Below are 20,368 nucleotides of genomic sequence, written 5' to 3'. Positions count from 1 at the left end.
AATGTTTCAACACTGTCTATACACAGAGAGTGGCCAAAATTGGTAGCATCGTCTCGTGATATAAGGGAGATAACTGGGAAGTTCTTAGGAGAAATATGGCACTGTGGAAATCAGCAAGACCTTTCCAGTTGAGGGCAGATACACTTTTTCCACTGGAGGACCTTGGGCAAGTCACTCCATCCTTGCCGGTTTCCTCACTGATAAGAGAGGGCTGACAGTCCCTGGCTCTCAGCATACGGCATCCTTTCCACCCAGCCCCCCAGGCCAGCTCTCCCTCACCCCTCCCAGTTAGCCCAGTCTTGTTTCCTAAGTGGTGGCTGAATCCTTCTTTCCCCTTTCTGCTCTTCTACTCTGTAGTTCAGGATTTCAAGAGCATCCCTTGGCTGGAAATAGGCACCCAGCTGATTTCCCTACCTCGTGTCTTGTGCCCCTCAAATTTGTCCTCCAACTCTGCAGCCGGAAGAACACACCAGAATCTCACCGCTGCTTCAGAAAACCCTCCCGTGGCCCTCCCCGCCTGGGGAACCGGTCTCCCTGGCTGGCGCGGGAGGCCCTCTCTGACCTGGTCCCATCCACTTCTGCGTGGTCACCTCCTCACCTGGCACCTTGCTCTCCAGTTCTCCCCACGCCACGCTGTTTGCCCTCAATTTCCTTCCCTCTCCTGGGGTGCTCTTCACCCCTTCATTCCGGCGAGAGCCCTGCATCTCCTGTGGTCTTGGCCCTACTACAGCCGGTACCTTCTCTCTCTCTCTCGTACCACTTCCCTGGCTCCCCCATTAGAAGGTGAGCAGAACTGGGTCTTACCCAGCTTTCCCCTTAAGTGCCTAGCACTGTGCCTGTACACTTCTGTTGGGTAATAGGCATTCGATGATTTGTTGACCAAAGCTGAATTAAGAGGGACGGTGTATAGGATTTCGTGTGGCGCACGCTTGGCATATAAAGACACAAACTCATGTTAGCGGTTCTTTGCTGCTATGAATATCCTCATAGAGAATTTCCATTTATTTCTGGATGCATGTCACTGCAGCCAGCTGCCACCCCTACATGTTATAAAACAAAATTTCACTGAATTGAACTCTGAATCTCAATAAAAATTTCATCTTTATAATTCAGGCAAGACTGGGCTGTGGGTTGAAGTTCATCTCTGCATGGTTTATGAGGGAAGGCTTGCTAAACAAAATCTTAGTGCAAAGGTGACTGTTGAACCCATTTAAGAAAATAAACTATTCTCAAGCACGTTAGCCGACGTTAGTTCATCAACACCGCCCTTAAAAAACACACTAAAACCACTTCACTCTTGGCTCCCTTTCCCCACATGTGTAACGGTCCAGAGCTTGGGCTCTGGAACCTGATTGCCTGGGTTCAAGTCCTGGATAGCTTCGTGACCTTAAGGAAGTTTTTAAGGTCGCTGTGCCTCAGTTCACCCAGTTTTAAGTAGGGATAATAACAGTGCTCACCTCACAGCGTGCTGGAAGGATTAAACTCAGAGCAGTGCTGGGCACGGTTAATGTTCAGTAAGTGTTAGCTATTGTTACCCCATTATTAACTGCAGGTTTGGACTCCACAATAATCGCATAGATGCTAGGTAGGTAGATCGTGGTTTTTATTTTATCGTTTTAAAATACCGTTTGGAATTCTCACATGATCCCCAAGACTGCACTGAAGTGAGCAGTGAAGAGAGCCATGTGTCAAACACGTGGCTTCATTTTGATTGATCTTGAGCTTATACCAATAGGTAGCTTTTGGTCTTGAACAAGTAAGATGGGGTTTAAAAAATACCTATTGGACTTAGCAACTAAGAAGTTTTAGGTGATGTTGGAGGTGGTAAGAATAGACGCCAGATTGCAGCAGGTTTAGAAGTGACTGGGAAAGAAGAATAGCCTTTGTTTCACTGGTTGACATTTGCCTTGCCCTTGGGTTTGAGAACTTGGAGTGTAAACGATGCATAGCAAATCAGTAAATAAATCCTGGGAAGTTCTCACCCTGTTCTCTCTCACAGACCAGACCTCTGGTTTCCTGCGCACTCTTGTCCAAGCCCCTGCCTTCGTTATCCCTTTATTATGACACCGTAAACGTTTCTTTGCAGGTTCAGTTCTCTCCCGTCTTAAAACATACAAGCGAGTCAGCCGACCAACAGGCACCTCTTCTCTGACTATGCGCTCCACCTCTGCCACGACTGCATCTCATCCTTCCCTTCCCAGTCAAGACCCCACGCTTGCTCGCTTTCTCAGTTCCCATTTACCCTCAGCCCTACAATGGGGCTTCTGCTCCATTGCCCACAGAAACGACTCTCTCCAAGGCCACCAGTGAGTCCCTGGTTCCTAAACAGAATTCACATTTCCCAATCCTTCTCTTTCTTGAGCGCTTTGCAGTATTTGACTCTGATATGCTTAGTCTCTTACTGTTGGGTTTACTGCAGGGCTCTCAGTTGTGTAGGGGTAGAGAAAAGGCTGAGCACCTCGAATATAGTCCAATGGCCTCATTTTACAGATAAGGAAATGAAGGTCTAGAGAAGTGAACTGCCCTGTATCAGTCAGCTACTGCTGAAATAACACTGTGTAACAAACCACCCCAAACTCACTGGCAAATGACAACATTTATTTTTCTCATGGTCTGTGTGTTGGCTGGGGTAGTTCTGTTCCAGGCTTGGGTGGGGTTCAGATCTGCTCCACATGGGTTTGTGGCGGGGTGTAGGCTGAAGAGGATACTTCAGGAAAGTTCTGCTCCTGATAGATCACAGGGATGCAAGAAATGCAACAGGAAATAAGCAATGTCTCTTGAGGACTCAGCCTTAAAGTGGCTTAATGTCAATTTTGCCCATATTCCTTTGGTTAAAGCAAGCCACATGCCCAAGCCTAACATTAATGGGTTGGGGAAGAAGACTCCATTGTAGTGGGAGGTACTTCAAAGTCATAGAACAAAGGCTGATGATGTAGAATTTTGATAAAGGGAGGGCATGAAGAGTTGGGAGGAATGATTCAATCTACCACATGCTTGAAGATCGCACATGTGGGTTGTGATCTCTGACAAGAGAGAAAGAGGCCATGAGTGACTAGAGAAAACAAAAGAGGAAACAAAGAGAAAAACAAACAAAGAGCAAACAAAACAAAAACGTAAAGCTAATGGAAGTTTGGATTTTTATCATAAATGACAACAATGATCTCTGAAAAAAGAACAGACACTGATGGGAAGTTTGCCAGCTGAGGCAACGAGATGGTGAGTCAGAGTGCGTCTTGGCTGTGAAGTGAGGAAGTAGCACCAAGAGGGCTAAAGCAGGGTTGTGAGCTCAGTGTAGGGGCTCAGCTTGGACCTGGGCTGAGCCTGGGGATGAACCCAGGAATATCTAGATGAATAAGAGGTAGAGATCAGGAACTGACCAATGATGGAGCTACAACGTACCCTGAGAAGAGTAAATATTGATTCAGGTATGGGGTAGGGAAGAGAGCAGCTGCCACATAAAGGATCCAATTCTAGTCTGGAAAAGCAGGATTGAGGGAAAACATTTCTCAAGTCCAGAAAGACCAGAGGAACCCTGAAAGCAGAGAGCCTAGTGTGTTCACCATACCCTGAAATACAACAAGCAGGGGATATCCTCATAGACTGTGAGCTGTATCATTTGGGACAAATTCATTGTTCTATACTTGGCAATACATGTATGTATGCTGTTATACCAAGACACGGCTATGGCTGAATACATAAATTGCTCCAGAATTACTATAAATATTCTCATGGGTGCTGGGGCCCTACTGAGTTATCAAAGAAAAAATATGTTTTAGGATTGTCGCTTGCCCTTCCAGAAGCTACCCCTTGGTGCTGGCTAGTGGCTGAAAGGAGAAAGGGTGTGGGCCAGCATCACAAGCCCTGTTAGACACAGTGAACTGAGCTTGAGCTCTGAAAGATAAAAATTACATTCTCCTCTAGGAAGCTGCTGGTGAATCTCAGCAGTGACATGCTCTTGCAATCCAAAATCAGCCATAAACTTTCATTTCCTTTTTTGCTCTAAAAAGGATATGCTGACTGAAACAACTAAAATATAGATTAGTTAGCATACTAATAATAAATACCAGAAAATACACACCCCAATATACAAAAATCCCCACAAACAAACAAACAAACCCGAAGCCCAACGTTCAAAGTGAGCCAAGGAAAAATGTATTTGAATTAGCATTTTCTTTCATTAGAGTCAGTTTCTTTCCACGTTGCCTCCTCTGACCACAGGGACCTGTCCCCATCCACATACCCAGGTGTTGGCCTTTCCCATGGCCGGTGACAGCTCTGATGGTCTTGGTACTGGGTTAAGTAGTGTCCTCCCACCCCCAGATTCATGGTCACTTGGCACCTCCGAATGTGGCCTTAATTGGAAATAGTGTGTTTTTAGGGGCAACCAAGTTAAGTTCATGCTGAATTAGAGTGAGTCCTAATCCAGGACTGATGTCCTTTTAAGAGGAAATTTGGACACAGAGACACACAGAGCGAAGATGTTGTGAAGACACAGACACACAAGGAGAACATCATGTGAGGATGGAGGCCGAGATTGGAATGATGTATCTGCACAGGAACTCCAAGGATTGCTGGCAAACGCCAGAAGCTAGGAAGAGCAAGGGAGGGTCTTCCCTTGGAGCCTCTGAGTGAGCTTGGCCTGGCCAACATCTTGATATCAGACTTCCGGCCTCCAGAATTGTGAGAGAGTAAATTTCTGTCGTTGTAAGCCCCCAGTTTGTGGTACTGTTACAGCGGCCCTAGAAGATGACTGCAGTCTCCTTCCCCTCATGAGCCTTGCTGAGCCAGAACAGACCAGTCGAAGGCCTGGCTAGAGGCTCAGGCTGTTCAGTCAGAGAGACCAGGCCTGGGCTGCGGGCTGGCCACTGACCAGTGTGTCAGACACTGGGGCTGGTCTCTACATCTCAGTTTCCCCATCTGTATAATGGACATAACAAGGATGTTGGTGGAGATTAAAGGCCACCATATTTATAAAGTGCTTGGTACAATGCCTGGTCCATAGCACATGCTTAATAAATGTTAGCTGCTATTATCAGCCATATGGTTTCCACCTCAGTTTGAAGTTTCCCTGATTTTACTTTTCCAGTAAGAGCCAAGTAGATATCTATTCCCTTGGGGATGTACCATGGCATCTGGCACAGAGTAGGCACTAAAAACAACTTTATGGAATGAAGAATGGCACAACTACAGCTCATCATAGGAAGAACCAGCTTATAGGCTTCATAAGTTTTAGTAACCATCTGGAAAAACGCAAGGTGAAACTTTGGAAGAAGAATGTACTTTAATCAAATTTGTTCATGCTGGGGCATAGGGATGGTCCCTAATGATCCTTGTCCCCTAGGATTCACACCTTTGCTTAGTCCCCTCCTGCACTGTTCCAGAGTCAGTCGGGTGACCAACAGAATACAGCAAAGGTGACGGTGTATCACTTTTTTTTTTTTTTTTTTTGTGGTACGCGGCCTCTCACTGTTGTGGCCTCTCCCGTTGCGGAGCACAGGCTCCGGACGTGCAGGGTCAGCGGCCATGGCTCACGGGCCCAGCCACTCCGTGGGCTCTCTCTCCACCTTGGGTTGCTTGTTTAGGGGGAAACCAGCTGCCATGTTGAGCAGCCCTACGGAGGGCCCATATGGTGAAGCCTGCCAACAGCTACATAAGTGGGCATGAATGTGATTCTCTAAGGCCAGGCAAGCTTTAGATCACTGCAGCCTCAGTTGACAGCTTGGCAGTATCCTCATGAGAAACCCTCACCCACAAACCTCCCAGGAAACACCCTCCCAGATTCCTGACCCTTGAAAACCATGTGAGATGACAAATGATTGTTGCTTAAAGCCACTTAGGAGATGGGGGTAATTTGTTACACAGCACTAGATAACCAATACAGGCGATGAGAAAGGAATGGCCAGGATGAGCCAGGACTGGGACCAGGGACTGTAATGGGAGACATTATAAAACACAGCAGGCAGGCAAGAGGCCAAACCCAGATGGGTCAGACATGCAGATGGTCAGGCAGGTTCTGTGGGTCAGCACATCTGGTCCAGAGCCCAGGGGGGTGAGAGCCACAACCAACCACATCACTGAGCAAAAGTCACTGAGATCTTGGTGACCTTAGACTGGAGACCTTGTTTTACACAATTTCCAGTTGGACCTTCAGTTGACCGCTGTAGCTATGAGGTCATCAAAGGCCAATGAGTGAATTTGCCAAGAATTAGGTCAACACAAAGATATGGGGATTACGGTAACAAACAAAATGCGATGGGATTATAATTTTTGAAACACTCACAATATTCTTTTGTTATTTTGACTGCCTAAGTTCTCTAAGTTATCTGCCAAGCTGGGAGGCAGAATGGGATTTCCTAGGCCTGTTCCAGGCTATTGGGCAGGTCACAGTGCAATAGAAAGTTGGAAATATTGGCTGGGTTTATGAAGATGTACATCAAATCCAACTGGCAAATATTTTCTGAATGCTTACTAGGCTAGTTATAAGAGAATTTAGAGTCATCCGGTGCACCTAGTACAAGTACCTAATGCTCCTTACCCTCCCCGTGGCTACTCAGGGATATTGAGACTCAACAGGCGAGAAAACAGTTCCTTTACTCTTTGCACAGGCCAGGTTTCCCCTTTAAATTGACCTATCCTTGTTTCAAGCCTTGGGGCCCTGTTGACTCAGTGGCAAATCTGATCAGTTATTTGATCCCAGGGGATAAAAGAGTCCCGTGAATGGCATCTGTCTTTTCACAGGGACATCAGAGTCCTTGCTCCACAGAAGTGAGCAAAGCCTCCCACACCCCCTGTCTTGTAGACTGGTCGAGTTCTAGGCAATTTGCTGCTCTGCAAATGTAATACAAGAGACACAGAGGCTACTAGCTAAGGGCACAGACTCAGAGCCAGACAGCCTGGGTTTGAATGTCAGCTCCTCTACTTACTAGCTGTACAGCCTTGGGCGAGTGACTTAATCTCTCTGAGCCTCAGTTTTCCCATCTGCAAAACGAAGATGATCATAATAGCACCTCCCACACAGAGTGTGGAGAGGAGTCAATGAGTTAATGTGTGAAGCACTTAGAACAGCTCCTGGCCCCTGGGAAATAGTCTGTAACTGTTCGCTATTATTATGCAGGATATAGAGGCAAAAGTAGCCCCCTCTGCCCTCTCTGGGCTCAAATGTAATTGTCTTCTGGGGTTCACTCAAGGCAGATGTCTCTCTTTCACAACATCTAAAGGGTTCTTTAAGGACTTCATAAAAACAAAAGGATTAACTACAGATGACTAAGCCCACATGATGGACACAGAACCAGGTACAGTAAATAATGAGCTTAGGCAGGATTATATTCCTACAAACAATACACCAAGTTCTCCTGTTCTTTGTCTGCAATCCCCCTACCATGAGGGAGCCAGTGGCCAAGGAGAATGTCTCTGTGTGCCCAGGATAATCTTGGGTGGGCTCCTGGAGGAGGCATCCCTCAAGCAGAGACTTGAATTCAGGACTTGCCAGGTAAAGAAAAAGGCTGGGTACACCAGGCAGAGAAGAGTGCACTGGGAGCAGGGTGAGGTAAGCAGGCACCTGGGACACGAGATTTAAGGAGGCACTCACTCTCAGGGTCGTGTAGGAGCAGGGTCAGCACCTGCACTTCCCTGGGAGTGAGTGCCTCCTTAAATTTTGCATCCTAGATGCCTCTCTTGTTTCACCTTAATCCTGGCCCGGGAGAAGAGCACGGGTAAGAGCCTGGAAGGGTGAAACAAGTCAGTATAACTAGCAATGTCCAGGTCATGGAAGACTGCTTGAGGACAGAGATCGCTTGGAGTGAGGCTGAGCAGTTGGGCTGAGGCCAGATCATCAAAGGTCTTATGCGCCAAATAAAGGAGTTTAGCGTTGGTCTAAAAGTGACAGGTAACCAATGAAGAATTCTGAACCGGTCCACAACATGATCAGATGTGCATGTTAGCAAGATTCTTCTGGCACTAGCATGGATGACAGATTGGTGGATGAGGGAAGAAACTGGAGACTGGGAGGCCAGTCCAGGACTCTATTGAGTCCATGCCCAAGGGACAGACAATGATGGCCTGAAATAGGGCAGTGCCAGTCAGAAGTAAGGAGAACTCACTAGAGAAGTGGTTTGAAGATAGAATTGACAGCACCTGGTGATTGATTGCAGATGAGGTTTGATGGGAAGAGTCAAAAATGGCACAGTTGGGCTTCCCTGGTGGCGCAGTGGTTGAGAGTCCTCCTACCAATGCAGGGGACACGGGTTCGTGCCCCAGTCTGGGAGGATCCCACATGCCGCGGAGCGGCTGGGCCCGTGAGCCATGGCCGCTGGGCCTGTGCGTCCGGAGCCTGTGCTCCGCAACGGGAGAGGCCTCAACAGTGACAGGCACGTGTACCGCAAAAAAAAAAAAAAAAAAAAAGGCACAGTTTAGAAGCCATGGGGAGTTATTAGGTAAGATAAGAAGTACACGGACGACAATTATCAGGGCTTCCCCAAGTCCAAGGGAAACCTCCCCATGGCCCATTTGTTTTCCATAGGATGCAGTCTCTGGGAGTCAGATGTGTCTTACCCTTTGTACGGTACCCACACTCTCTAAGTATCGCTGACCTGAGATGAGCCACTTCCAGACCCCATCCCCCCATCTACTCATTGGCTTTCCAAGTAGCCTTAAGGTTGTCCAAGTCCTTTTAAAGACTGTGCAGCTGGGCTCAGACCGACACACCACCAAGTCCAGCCTTCTATTCTGGACACGCAGGCCCCAGGGCTCTGACCTGCCTGCATGATCCGGCCTGGGGCTCTGGGAGGCGAGGGAGGGGACGCAAGGGGATGAGGGCCTGTCAGGAGGCTGGCGAAGCTTCAACCACCTGGGAAGAGCCTTACGAGAGACAACTGGGATCAGAAAGGCAGCTGGAGGGCAGCTGGGTTCTGAGGTGCTGTCCAGAAAGGCTGAGTCAGCAACGCGGGGGAAGGAGGGCCGTGTTCGGGGGGCCAAGCCCGGAGCAGGGGGAAGTACTAGGGCTCACGTGGAGGCACACGCCGGGATGAACTTCCTCGGAGCTAGGTACAGCCACACGCACTGACCCTGTGCTCCACTAAAGGCCTCAGATCCCTTCCCATGAACTTCAGGGAAGGTCTCCCACCCTTCCTGCACTTGAGAAGTTTGGAAGATATCAGCTCTGCACACCTGACATTCTCATAAAAATAAAGGGAGTGAAAAAGCGAGTCAGAGCTCTTTAAAACATTCATTAAAGACACCATCGTTTCCTTATGTAACTGAGGGTTGCTACCTCATTTGGGATTATTAGCAAAGCGAGACAGCCTTTGTTGTGCTTGACAAAGTGGTTAACTCAGACTCTAGGTGACTTTTGGCTTTCTCAACATCTTTTGATATGCTAAGATTCCCCGGTGAGAACAAACATCGTCAATTACTTAAACAAGCCATTACCCTGAGAGCACGATTACCAGTGAGGCCCAGTCTACTAATTGGCAGATGAAGAGATAGAAAGGAACTCAGGCTCTGGCCTGGACCCTTACCTGTCAGGGAGGAGTGAGAGTCTTTTAAATTGTCTCGCGGCGATGTTCCTGCTGAGCTGGGACGACCTAGTTATTTTTCCATCTCCGCAAAAATGCATCTTGGGTGACTTGAGTCTCTAGAACCCAGAAGCTGCCCGTGGTTCTCGGATGACAACCTCATTCTCCTGGGCAGGGCTACAGGACTCAGCGTTGGGGGAACACAGAAGCGTTCACAGAAGCAAAATTCTTGCTTCAAGGGAGTTGGTAAGAAATTCTTTGGCTTGCTTTTTCCCTCACAAGAACCAAATCCTCCAGCTTCTGGGACAAGTGGGATGAGGCAGGGGCTTCTGTAGGATGCTGCGTCTGAGCTGACAGTCCCCTGACACATAAGGAATTCAAGGCTTAAATAAAAGAAGCAGGTTTTCATTTTAAAATATATAAACATATAAAGTTAAATTTATAAATTTAAATATATTATAATAAATTAAAATATATTTTATTTTTAAAATGTTTACTATAAATATTTTTTTCTCATTTAATTTTTATTGGAGTATAGTTGCTTTACAACGTTGTGTTAATTTCTACTGTACAGCAAAGTGAATCAGCTATACGTATACATATATCCCCTCCTTTTTGGATTTCCTTCCCATTCAGGTCACCACAGAGCACTGAGTAGAGTTCCCTGTGCTATACAGTAGGTTCTCATTAGTTATCTATTTTATACGTAGTATCAATAGCATATATATATCAATCCCAATATTTTTTGATGCACTAAGCTATGACTCTTTTTTTTCCCTCTCCCCACCTAGAAGAGAGGTTTTGGGGAAGATTTTTTGCTGCATTTATATATGTCATCGGTTTTTCTTGTGGGGGGAAGGGGGAACTCAGTCTAGTTAAATTCAGTCAAATAACCAATACCTAAAAAAAAAAAATTCTAGAAGTGTTTCATAAATAACACCTAACTGGTCTTGTCACATAATTCAACTGCTCTATTTTTAAAATAGAAAGACGAGTCGTGTGTGTATTTGTATTGTGAAACTACTTTCTGTGCTATCTTCATCATTCTTCTCCTTTAATTCTCACTGGCACGAAAGGGCAAGGCGGCTTCCAGAACCCTTCCGTGAGAAGTGGCAGAGAAATGGGGAACTAAGACAGAGGCGGGGCTGAGGTCCTCTCCCTTCTTTTTTTCTTTTTTTTTTTTACGTCTTTATTGACGTATAGTTGCTTTACAATGGTGTGTTAGTTTCTGCTGTATAACAAAGTGAATCAGCTCTACGTATACACATATCCCCATATCCCCTCCCTCTTGCGCCTCCTGCGCCACTTGCTGCCTTCGGTCCTAGAAGGTGTCAGCTAGTTTTCTTGGGTCGGGCTGGGCACCGGGAGGCACACCTTAGAAAGCAGAGCTCACTCAGTGTTAAGGCAGATGCCCAGTGCTTCCTCCACAGGAACCCCCAGAGCTCGCTCTTCTCAGGGGCCTCCTGGGACACCACCCCCTCAGCACCTTCACCGGCTATGGGTGACACAGTTCTTCTTTACTGTGCCAGCTTTCACACCTCTATTCTCAGTTTAATGGACTTTTGGAAATTGGCCTGCTTTGGAGGTCCCTGTTTTTTGAAAACTAGCCTTGGGGGAAAATAATAAGCATAAGGACCATTTGCCATTTTTTTCCAGTTCAACAAATATGTACCATCCAATGGTTGGACAGAGGAATGCTCTTAAGTGATCAAAACACACTTCAGTGGGCACATCCTCTGACACATGATGCTTCTTTGCTGCAAGGATCATAATGTAAATGCTTAATTGACTGCTTGGCATTAGCCATTGAACGTGTGTCGGGTCTCCTAGGCTGTAAGTGCCATGTTCCTGCAGCTTCCCTGGCGCCCAGCACATGCCTGGCTTGTAGGAGACACGCGTGTCCACCTGATGATTCTTGTAACATGTCACCTGTAACATGTCGGTTACCATTAGCCCTAACAGTGACGAAGGATGTCATTCCCAGGACTATTGCCCTTCGTGAGGGTAAACTGCTATCGTAGTTTGGAATAAATCCAATGTCAAATGCAGACCAGCTCTCTTAGGTTCTGAGAAATGAAATACAGGACAACAAGGTTCATTAGAACTGATTCTCCACGTGTACTCTGAAAAAGGACTGAGCTTCCTTCATCGTTCTCTGACCGCGGTGTTAGACTACGAGCTGAGCCAGGGCAACCTAAACAGAGCACATTTTAAAACGTGGCCTATTTGGATCAGCCTCGAGAGCCCCGTCTTCCTTGAAGTGCCCTTCTGGACCGTCCATGCGTGGCCAGTGAGATCATTCTAGGGATTTCCCGGGCTTTAAAATTTCCCATTGTAAAGTGTTTATTTTTACTGTTAGTTTTTCTTTTGTTTTTTTTGCGGTACGCGGGCCTCTCACTGTTGTGGCTTCTCCCGTTGTGGAGCACAGGCTCCGGACACGCAGGCCCAGCGGCCATGGCTCACGGGCCCAGCCGCTCCACGGCATGTGGGATCTTCCAGGACCGGGGCACGAACCCGTGTCCCCTGCATCGGCAGGTGGCCTCTCAACCACTGTGCCACCAGGGAAGCCCAAGTATTTATTTCTTGGTCACGCTAAGTGTCTATCACGGACCACTTCCTTCTTTGCTCATCATCAGCTTCATTGCAGAACCCAGGCTTCGGGAAGCCCTTTACTGTTAGTTTTTCTTTATGGAAGTGGTAATGGTTTTCATTTATGGTCGTGACATAAAGTTTCCTTTTATTTAAGTTTATTTGAAGGGAAGTGGGAAGCAAGTGCTAGCCTAGGTGATTTGCAGATATGGCAAAAATTGTAAAGATGTTGTACAAATGACTGAATTTAGAAGATTAACCTCTTAACACCAATTGAGATTTATTGACTCAACTGACTGAAAAGTTGGGACAAAAATGGAAAAGTTAGGGCTTCCCTGGTGGCACAGTGGTTGAGGGTCCGCCTGCCGATGCAGGGGACGTGGGTTCGTTCCCCTGTCCGGGAAGATCCCACGTGCCACGGAGCAGCTGGGCCCGTGAGCCATGGCCACTGAGACTGCGCGTCCGGAGCCCGTGCTCCACAACGGGAGAGGCCACAACAGTGAGAGGCCCACATACCGCAAAAAAAAAAAAAAAAAAAAAGGAAAAGTTAGTTAACTCTATGCATTATAGTAACCAACAATGGAGTGACTTTATTGTTTTTAAAGTGTAGGCTTTTCTGTAAAATACTTATCTGTCTGCTGCTTAGGTGGTAGGGCCCCTGAAGCTTGTTTCGGGGGCGCCTGAGGCAGAGGCCGAGTGCCTTGCGAGCTCTGGGCGGGGCTGCTACCCACCCCTCTGCAGCTGGGTCATCAATTCTCTCTAAACAGGAAGCCCTGATAACCTCATGGTCTTCACCCCAGACACTTCTTTTCAAGCACACTCCAAAATACAGTCAGCATCTATACACAGTACAAGCTGGTGCGGTAGCTGAATAACGGCCTCCAAACACCCTAATCTTCAGGACCTGTGAATGCCACTTTATATGGCAAAAGGGACTCTGAAGATGTGGTTAAGGGTCTTGAGATGGGGAGAGTAGCCTGAATTACCTGGGTGGACCCTACGTGTAATCACAAGGGTCCTTATAAGAGGGAGACAGTACGAGTCAGAGTCAGAGGAGTTGATGTGATCCCTGGAAGCAGAAGAGATTGGAGTGATATGGCCATAAGCTAAGGATGCAAACAATGGATACTCTCCTGGAGTCTCCAGAAAGAACCAGCCCTGCCGACACCTCAACTTCAGACTAGTGAGACTGATTTCGGACTTTTGGCCCCCAGAACTGTAAGATAATACATTGTGTTATTTTAAACCACCAAGTGTGGGGTTATTTGTTAGAGCAACAGTAGGAAATGAACGCAGTTGGGAAAGATTAATTTACTGAAACAATTCCTTAACTTTCTGATAGGATTCACCATATTGATCTTTTATGTAATGTACCACTAATACATTTAAAATAATTCTAATTACAAAGGCTTCAATTCACAAGTTTCAAAATCTATTAAAGTTTTTGAATAGGCAACCACATGGCTGAAATCTCAAACATGATATCATGAAGTATTACCAAGAAATACAGTGGAAAGTCTTCTTTCTGTTACGGTCCCTAGATATCATTTTCCACTAATTTACTGAAACAATTCCTTAACTTTCTGATAGGATTCACCATATTGATCTTTTATGTAATGTACCACTAATACATTTAAAATAATTCTAATTACAAAGGCTTCAATTCACAAGTTTCAAAATCTATTAAAGTTTTTGAATAGGCAACCACATGGCTGAAATCTCAAACATGATATCATGAAGTATTACCAAGAAATACAGTGGAAAGTCTTCTTTCTGTTACGGTCCCTAGATATCATTTTCCACTAAAAGGAAACAGAGTTTCTCGGGATAATGGCTGATTCAGGTCTGGGGCAAGAAACGTACAAGATGTACCTGGAACAACTTGTCATTTCAGAGAGTGGGGAAGCTGTTCTCCCAAAAAGCACTCGGGAACAAACTGACACGTGCTCCCACTATCCAAAGATGGCACAATCTGATGAAAAAAATAACCATTGCAATGGATCAGAACACATCAAGTATGTTTAAATTGATGAGTTTGTAATGATACAAAAATAGCATGTGCACCCAATGTAAGATGTTGTGGAATCAACTCATTATTTTGAAAACTAACACTAAAAGGAAAGAATCAAGCATTGATCCTACTTTTCTTATGTGAACTGTCCTTAGCAGAGGAGGGTAAATTCAGAATTATTCCAGCTAATAAATGAAGAAATATCACCACTTTGCAGCCCCTGGTGAATGAATAGATTTAGGTGGTAATCCTCACAGCTGCTAAGTTCATAATAAAAGAGACAAGTAGATTGTGAACCTCCTGTGGAGAAGTCTTGCAGAAAAAGCCTCTGGATCAGTGGTTTTCAAACTTGGCTGAACATTGGAAACACCTGAGGATCTTTTTAAGCTGCCAAGGCCCAAGTCACACCTTAGGCAGTGAATTCAGCACCTGGGGGTGGGGCGTGAGGGGGGCGTGGGGCGGATGGGACACAGGCATCAGAAGTTTGTGAAGCTCTTCCAGCTTCAGGCAAATTCGGGAGCCAATGGTTTAGATTCAGCTACTAGGACTGCAGAACGGGTTAATCTACACCATGGGAAGCAACCAGCAGAATTCAGACTGTGGGAAACCCTACGAGACACCACCTGGTTTTGTTGTGTAAAAATGCATAGGGAAAAATGGGGGTGGGGTGGGACTGGAAGGAGAATTTAGAGACTTAAAAATACTTCAGAGGCATCTGACCCAATTACGAACATATGGCCCTTATTTAGATCCTCACTCAACAAACATACTGTAAAGAAAAGTTGTGAGACAATCGGGGAAATTTAAACACTGACTAGATATTTGAGGATACTAAGGAACTATTTTTATTTTGAATTGTGATAATGATACTGTGGTTATTTTTTGAAAGAGTCCTTATATTTTAGTAAAGGGTACGGAAATATTTACAGTTGGAATGATTTGATGTCATGGATTTGCTTCAGAAAAATCTGGGCATGAGGTGGGGGGGAGTAAAGCTGAGACGAGATTGGTCACAAGTTGATAATTGTTAAAGAGAGTGGTAGGTACCTGGGAATTCATTTTACTGTTTTGCCTACTTTTGCATTTCTGTACTAAAACATCAAACTAAACATCTCCTTCCTGCCCCATCCTCATCCCCACAGTTCCATCTGTACAATTGGTAACCTCCGCAATTAACTTCTTATTTAGACTTATAGAGATCTTTTAAATAAACGTACAAGCTTATACAAATAGTAATTTTTCTCTCCCCATTTTTTTTACATAAATGGAAACATACTGAACTCAGTTTTCTGCATCTTACTATTTTCATGTAATACTGTATCTTGATGGCTTTCCATCTTCGTTGCATAGTATACTATGAATGGATGCATCATAATTTAAACAGTCCCAAACAGATGGTCATGTAGGTTATTTCCAATCTTTTGCTGTTATAAACACACTAAAATAAATACCCCTGTACATATTTATGTTCACATATATGTGTAGAATAAATTCCCAGAAGCAAATTTGATGGATCAGTGGATAAATGCATATGCAAGATACTAGCAAATAACCCTCCTTATGGGCTTGTACCAGGATAGAAGTAGAAGAGATGGAGAGAAGTGGGCAGATATGGAGACAGAGCTAATTTGAAGATGGAGCTAAAAGTATTTGCTGACAGATCCTATGTAAAGTATGAAAAATAAAAGAGAAGAATTAAGCATGTCTAATATCAGCCAGCTTCAAGTAAGTTCTGCCTGGGTAATAACTGACTCCCTTCATGTCCTCAACAAATCTCAGTGATTTACATCAACAAATATTTATTTATTTATTTATTTATTTTTGCGGTATGTGGGCCTCCCACCGCTGTGGCCTCTCCCGTTGCGGGGCACAGGCTCCGGACGCGCAGGCTCAGTGGCCATGGCTCACGGGCCCAGCCGCTCCGCGGCATGTGGGATCCTCCCGGACCCGGGCACGAACCCGTGTCCCCTGCATCGGCAGGCGGACTCTCAACCACTGCGCCACCAGGGAAGCCCCCAACTAATTTTTGAACCAATTGGTGTAGCACAATTCTGCCTGCCACCTAGATAAACTGTGGTGGGAATAAAGGGGAAAAAAGAAAGAGTAATTTCAAAGCTGGGAAATATTTTTTAAGTTGGAGGACAAGGGATGGCAAAAAATGTTCTCTCTCTCTCTAGGAATGAAAAAAAAATGCAGACATCGAGATATACTGATGTGTCTACAAAATTTGGAAAAACTTTATGAGAGTGTTTGGTGAAATGGATACACTGACACTGAGACTATCTGGGACAAACTCTCTGGAAAGCAGTTTGGCGTTGCACGCCAGTGTTTAAAACCAGTGACTCAGGGATTTCAGATCTGGATAAGCTTCATGTGTAAAGGCCAGAAAAGCTTGACGCATAGAGATGTTTGTTGTTGTGGCATAACTTAAATTAACTAAAAAACTGAAAACACCCTAAATATGTAACAATAAAAATAGTTTAGTAAATTATGATATGTCCACAAGAGGAATATATAGCCATAAAAATAATATTCATAAAGGATTCATAACATGGAGATTTTTTCCTTATGGTAAATGGAAAAAGTGGAAATATAGAGAAACAGAAAAAAATTACAGAGAACAGGATCTCAGATATATAAAAAATATACTCAGAAAAAACTACAATTATAATAAAATGAGGGTAGGCTTTCTCCCTAATATTTCTAGATTTTTTGGCTCAAATTTCTGTCAAGCATTTCAAGATTCATTTTCTGGAAAGCTAGCAAACCTCATCTTCAGCTCCCATGTCTTAAAATCTTTTGAAGAGGCAAAAATGTAAGCCCTTGTCTAATAAAGTTCCTGATGTGGTCAGAACCTTTTATGGAATTGCTGGCAAAGCCTTTAATGGTCGTGCATGTCACCAAGCGTAGAGTAACCATGACAAAGGGCTTCTCTTCTTCAAAGTTGGGACAGGTGGGTTACCTCGCACCCCCCGGGCTTTACCTCTTCCTGGAACACCGTGATTTTTATCCCAGGAAAATTGATATTTGCCAAAAGAATCTTTCACCATTTCAAAAATATAAATAGCCACTGAAATTTCCAAAAGCACCTCACTAAGTAGACATTCTTTGATAGGGATTGTGAAGATATAATGAATGTCTTTATGGCTGGCTGTTCCCAGAAGCACAGAAGAGAGAAACCAACTCCTCCTCTATGGCCGCTGCTTAAGATACACAATGAGGGACTCTTGGAGGACAAGCCATCGTTTGACTCTTTTCTACTTTGGCTCCAACCTCAATCAGCTCATCTATTTAATACACAATTTATCAAAATGTCCCCCAATTTATCATGAGTGGCTTCTTGGGCTAAGCGATGGGCTGACCACTCTTGTTGAATGCATCAAGAAAGGGCTTTGTCTTGGGGAAGACAAAGTATTGGGGAATTTCTTATGTTGAAAATGATCCCATGTGGTTCAATTTATTTTGAGAATGGACAGTAGAAGGAGCACCACTGGTACTGCAGGATTTGTATCCTATAGGGATAACTGACTACTTTGGTTGTAGAAGTAAAACCAAAGGATGCTATCTGAAGCTACTACATATCCTTTCCGTTGGCGTTTTCCAACTTAAGTATCCTTAATGTAAACAATGATAGATGTTCATGTTCATAATTGTGGAATACACTTGCATTAGTTCCCATCAAAGAGAAGCTATTCTAAAAATCGCTAGATGGTTTCCAGCCCTGAGAAATGGTGGCTGCATGATGTCTGCCTATTACCTGATTTACTAGCATCCCTGGCCACCAGCACTTTTTTGATGGCTCAGGACTTAATGGCCCAATTTGACATAAAAAATTTCTCTCACAATGACAATTTTAAAAAATCATAAATTTATTTATTTATTTTTGGCTGTGTTGGGTCTTCGCTGCTGCGCGCAGGCTTTCTCCAGTTGCGGCAAGCAGGGGCTATTCTTCGTTGTCGTGCGTGGGCTTCACATTGCGGTGGCCTCTCCTGCTGCGGGGCACGGGCTCCAGGCACACGGGCTCTAGAGCACAGGCTCAGCAGTTGTAGCGCATGGGCTCAGCTGCTCCACGGCATGTGGGATCCTCCTGGCCTGGGGCTCAAACCCGTGTCCCCTGCATTGGCAGGCGGATTCTTAACCACTGTGCCACCAGGGAAGCCCCCCACAATGACAATTTTTAAGGTAACAGGAGACATTTAAAAAAATTATTTTTTCATTGACTCTCTAAAACTCATTCATGGGTATTCCTGGTGTACCAGTTTCCTAGAGCTGCCATAACAAAGTAACACAAACTGGGCTGAAAATACCAGAGTTTGTTGCCTCACAGTTCTGGAAGCCAGAAGTCTGAAATCAAGGTTTTTGCAGGACGATGTTCCCGCTGAAATCTGTAGGGAACAATCCCTCCTTGTCTCTTCCTAGCTTCCAGTGGTTTACTGACAATCTTTGGTGTTTCCTGACTTGCAGCCATGTAACTCCAATCTCTGCCTTTGTCATCACATGGCATTCTCCCTGTGTCTCCATGTTTCACATGACATCCTCTTATGAGGACACCAGCCGTAATGGATTAGGGGTCCACTCTACTTCAGTATGGCCTCATCTTTAATTACATTTGCAGCCACCCTATCTCCAAATAAGGTAATATTCTGAGATACTGGGGGTTAGGACTTCAACTTATTTTACGGGGGTGCGGCGGTGGGGGGGGGTTGACACAATTCAACCCCTAACTCCTTAAGTCCATGGATTCTGGTTTAGGAGCCTGTTGAGACAGAACGGAGCCTGGGATCAGAGAATATGAAACATGGATGCAGAGAAGGAAGTGGGAGCAAATGGAACCCACTGTGCAATTTTGCTCAGAAGTCTGGAGACAGTGATCTCTCCCTGCAGATTTTAGTTCAAGGCCTCTAGTTGCTGATGGCAACATTTGGCCAATTCCTAGCTGAAGACGCTTAAGTTCTATACTTGACTCCAGGCTGCAAACTGAAGTTTATGGTTGTGTCCAGAACATTCTCTGCTGATGCCATATGCTTGGAAATGTCTGAATTTTGTGCAGAGACACACAGTGGTATTTTTGTAAGTGGAGTTACATAATTAGGGCATGGGCTTGCATGATAATTAGCATGTGTAATTAGGCACAGACTTCTTGTCCTTTAATTAGACAATCAAGACATCTAATTACAAAATTAAGATGTAATTACGTGGCCCAAGATCGACATATTTCTTTCTACCCATTAGAGATTACATTTAGAAAATAATTCACAAAAACTGATGAAAAAATGAACTAGAAACCAGATTTGAGGATGTTGAAGGGAGTGTTAAGTGGACTGGTAAGTCTCCTCCGGTCTTGCCTCTTACATGTGAAGGGGGTTATTTAAAACATCATAGTCTACTTGAATCACTTTTACACATTCTGCTGTCAACCTCTGGCAGACGCACTAATGAAGAGGAATGTTGGCATGACTAATCCATGTAATTCACACATGGCCCTTGAGTGTGGTTTGTAATTACACTTGAACGTGGACTTAAATGTGATGTCCTGGGGATTCATTCAAACCCAATAATGCAGCTAATATGGTGGAAACCTTGCTCGGGAAAACTGGGAGGAGAACCCGCTTTCCCTTTCTGCCCTGGCTTGGCTCTCCCTGTGGCCACTTTAAAGGTAGATGCTTTGCTCAGAAGAACACAAAAAAGTTAGCCTGTTGTCATTTCTCTACTTGAGTATTCATTGCAATGCTCTTATTTTAAGTGCTCCTCATTGGACAGCAGGCAGCAAAGGGGAAGGTCCGAGTCTACAGCAAACATTCCATCTTTCTCGTGATAAGTGAGCCTTAGAGCAGTGGCGTGTTTTAATTTCCAGCACTCCTATGAAGTCTGGCTATATGAATATTCTCTATATTTTTCCTTGCTCTTAAATTGAGATTTGGCTAATCTTTGCATGATGCTAAACACCCAGTCTGACTCATTAATTTTTCTGAACTAACTGAACTTTTGACCTAATTGGCTGGCTGATTAGGGATTACAGCCATATGTCCAGGTTTTTCTAAGCCAGTTCTGACTTTCACTATGTTATCCCTCTGTTCCCATAAACTGTTGAAATATCCTAGTAATTCCAGTGTTTTGACAGCCGCGCTGCACCCCTCAGACTGCCGCTTTCTCCTGGAAAGTGGCACAGAAATCTGTCGGCCACGTCTCCTGATTTGGGGTAAGGAAAATATGCTTCCCATATGGTTTCAGGCCATGGAAACAGACATAAAGAGTT

The 20,368-nt window shown here is 44.9% G+C and overlaps 1 protein-coding gene across 4 annotated transcripts in view; it reads left to right on the top strand.

Annotated features, from left to right (window-relative positions):
• TBXAS1 (thromboxane A synthase 1) overlaps window positions 1-20,368 on the top strand; it is a 145,672-nt gene that overhangs the window by 10,280 nt on the left and 115,024 nt on the right. The gene's annotated exons all lie outside the window — the stretch shown is intronic.

This window comes from Delphinapterus leucas, chromosome 9 (assembly GCF_059928025.1).
Source record: "Delphinapterus leucas isolate spDelLeu-1000000601 "Yukka" chromosome 9, BTC_Dleu_Yukka2, whole genome shotgun sequence".
Lineage (NCBI taxonomy): Eukaryota > Metazoa > Chordata > Mammalia > Artiodactyla > Monodontidae > Delphinapterus > Delphinapterus leucas.
The sequence above is the reverse complement of the archived record's forward strand: the minus strand, read 5'-3'. Positions and strand labels throughout refer to the sequence as shown.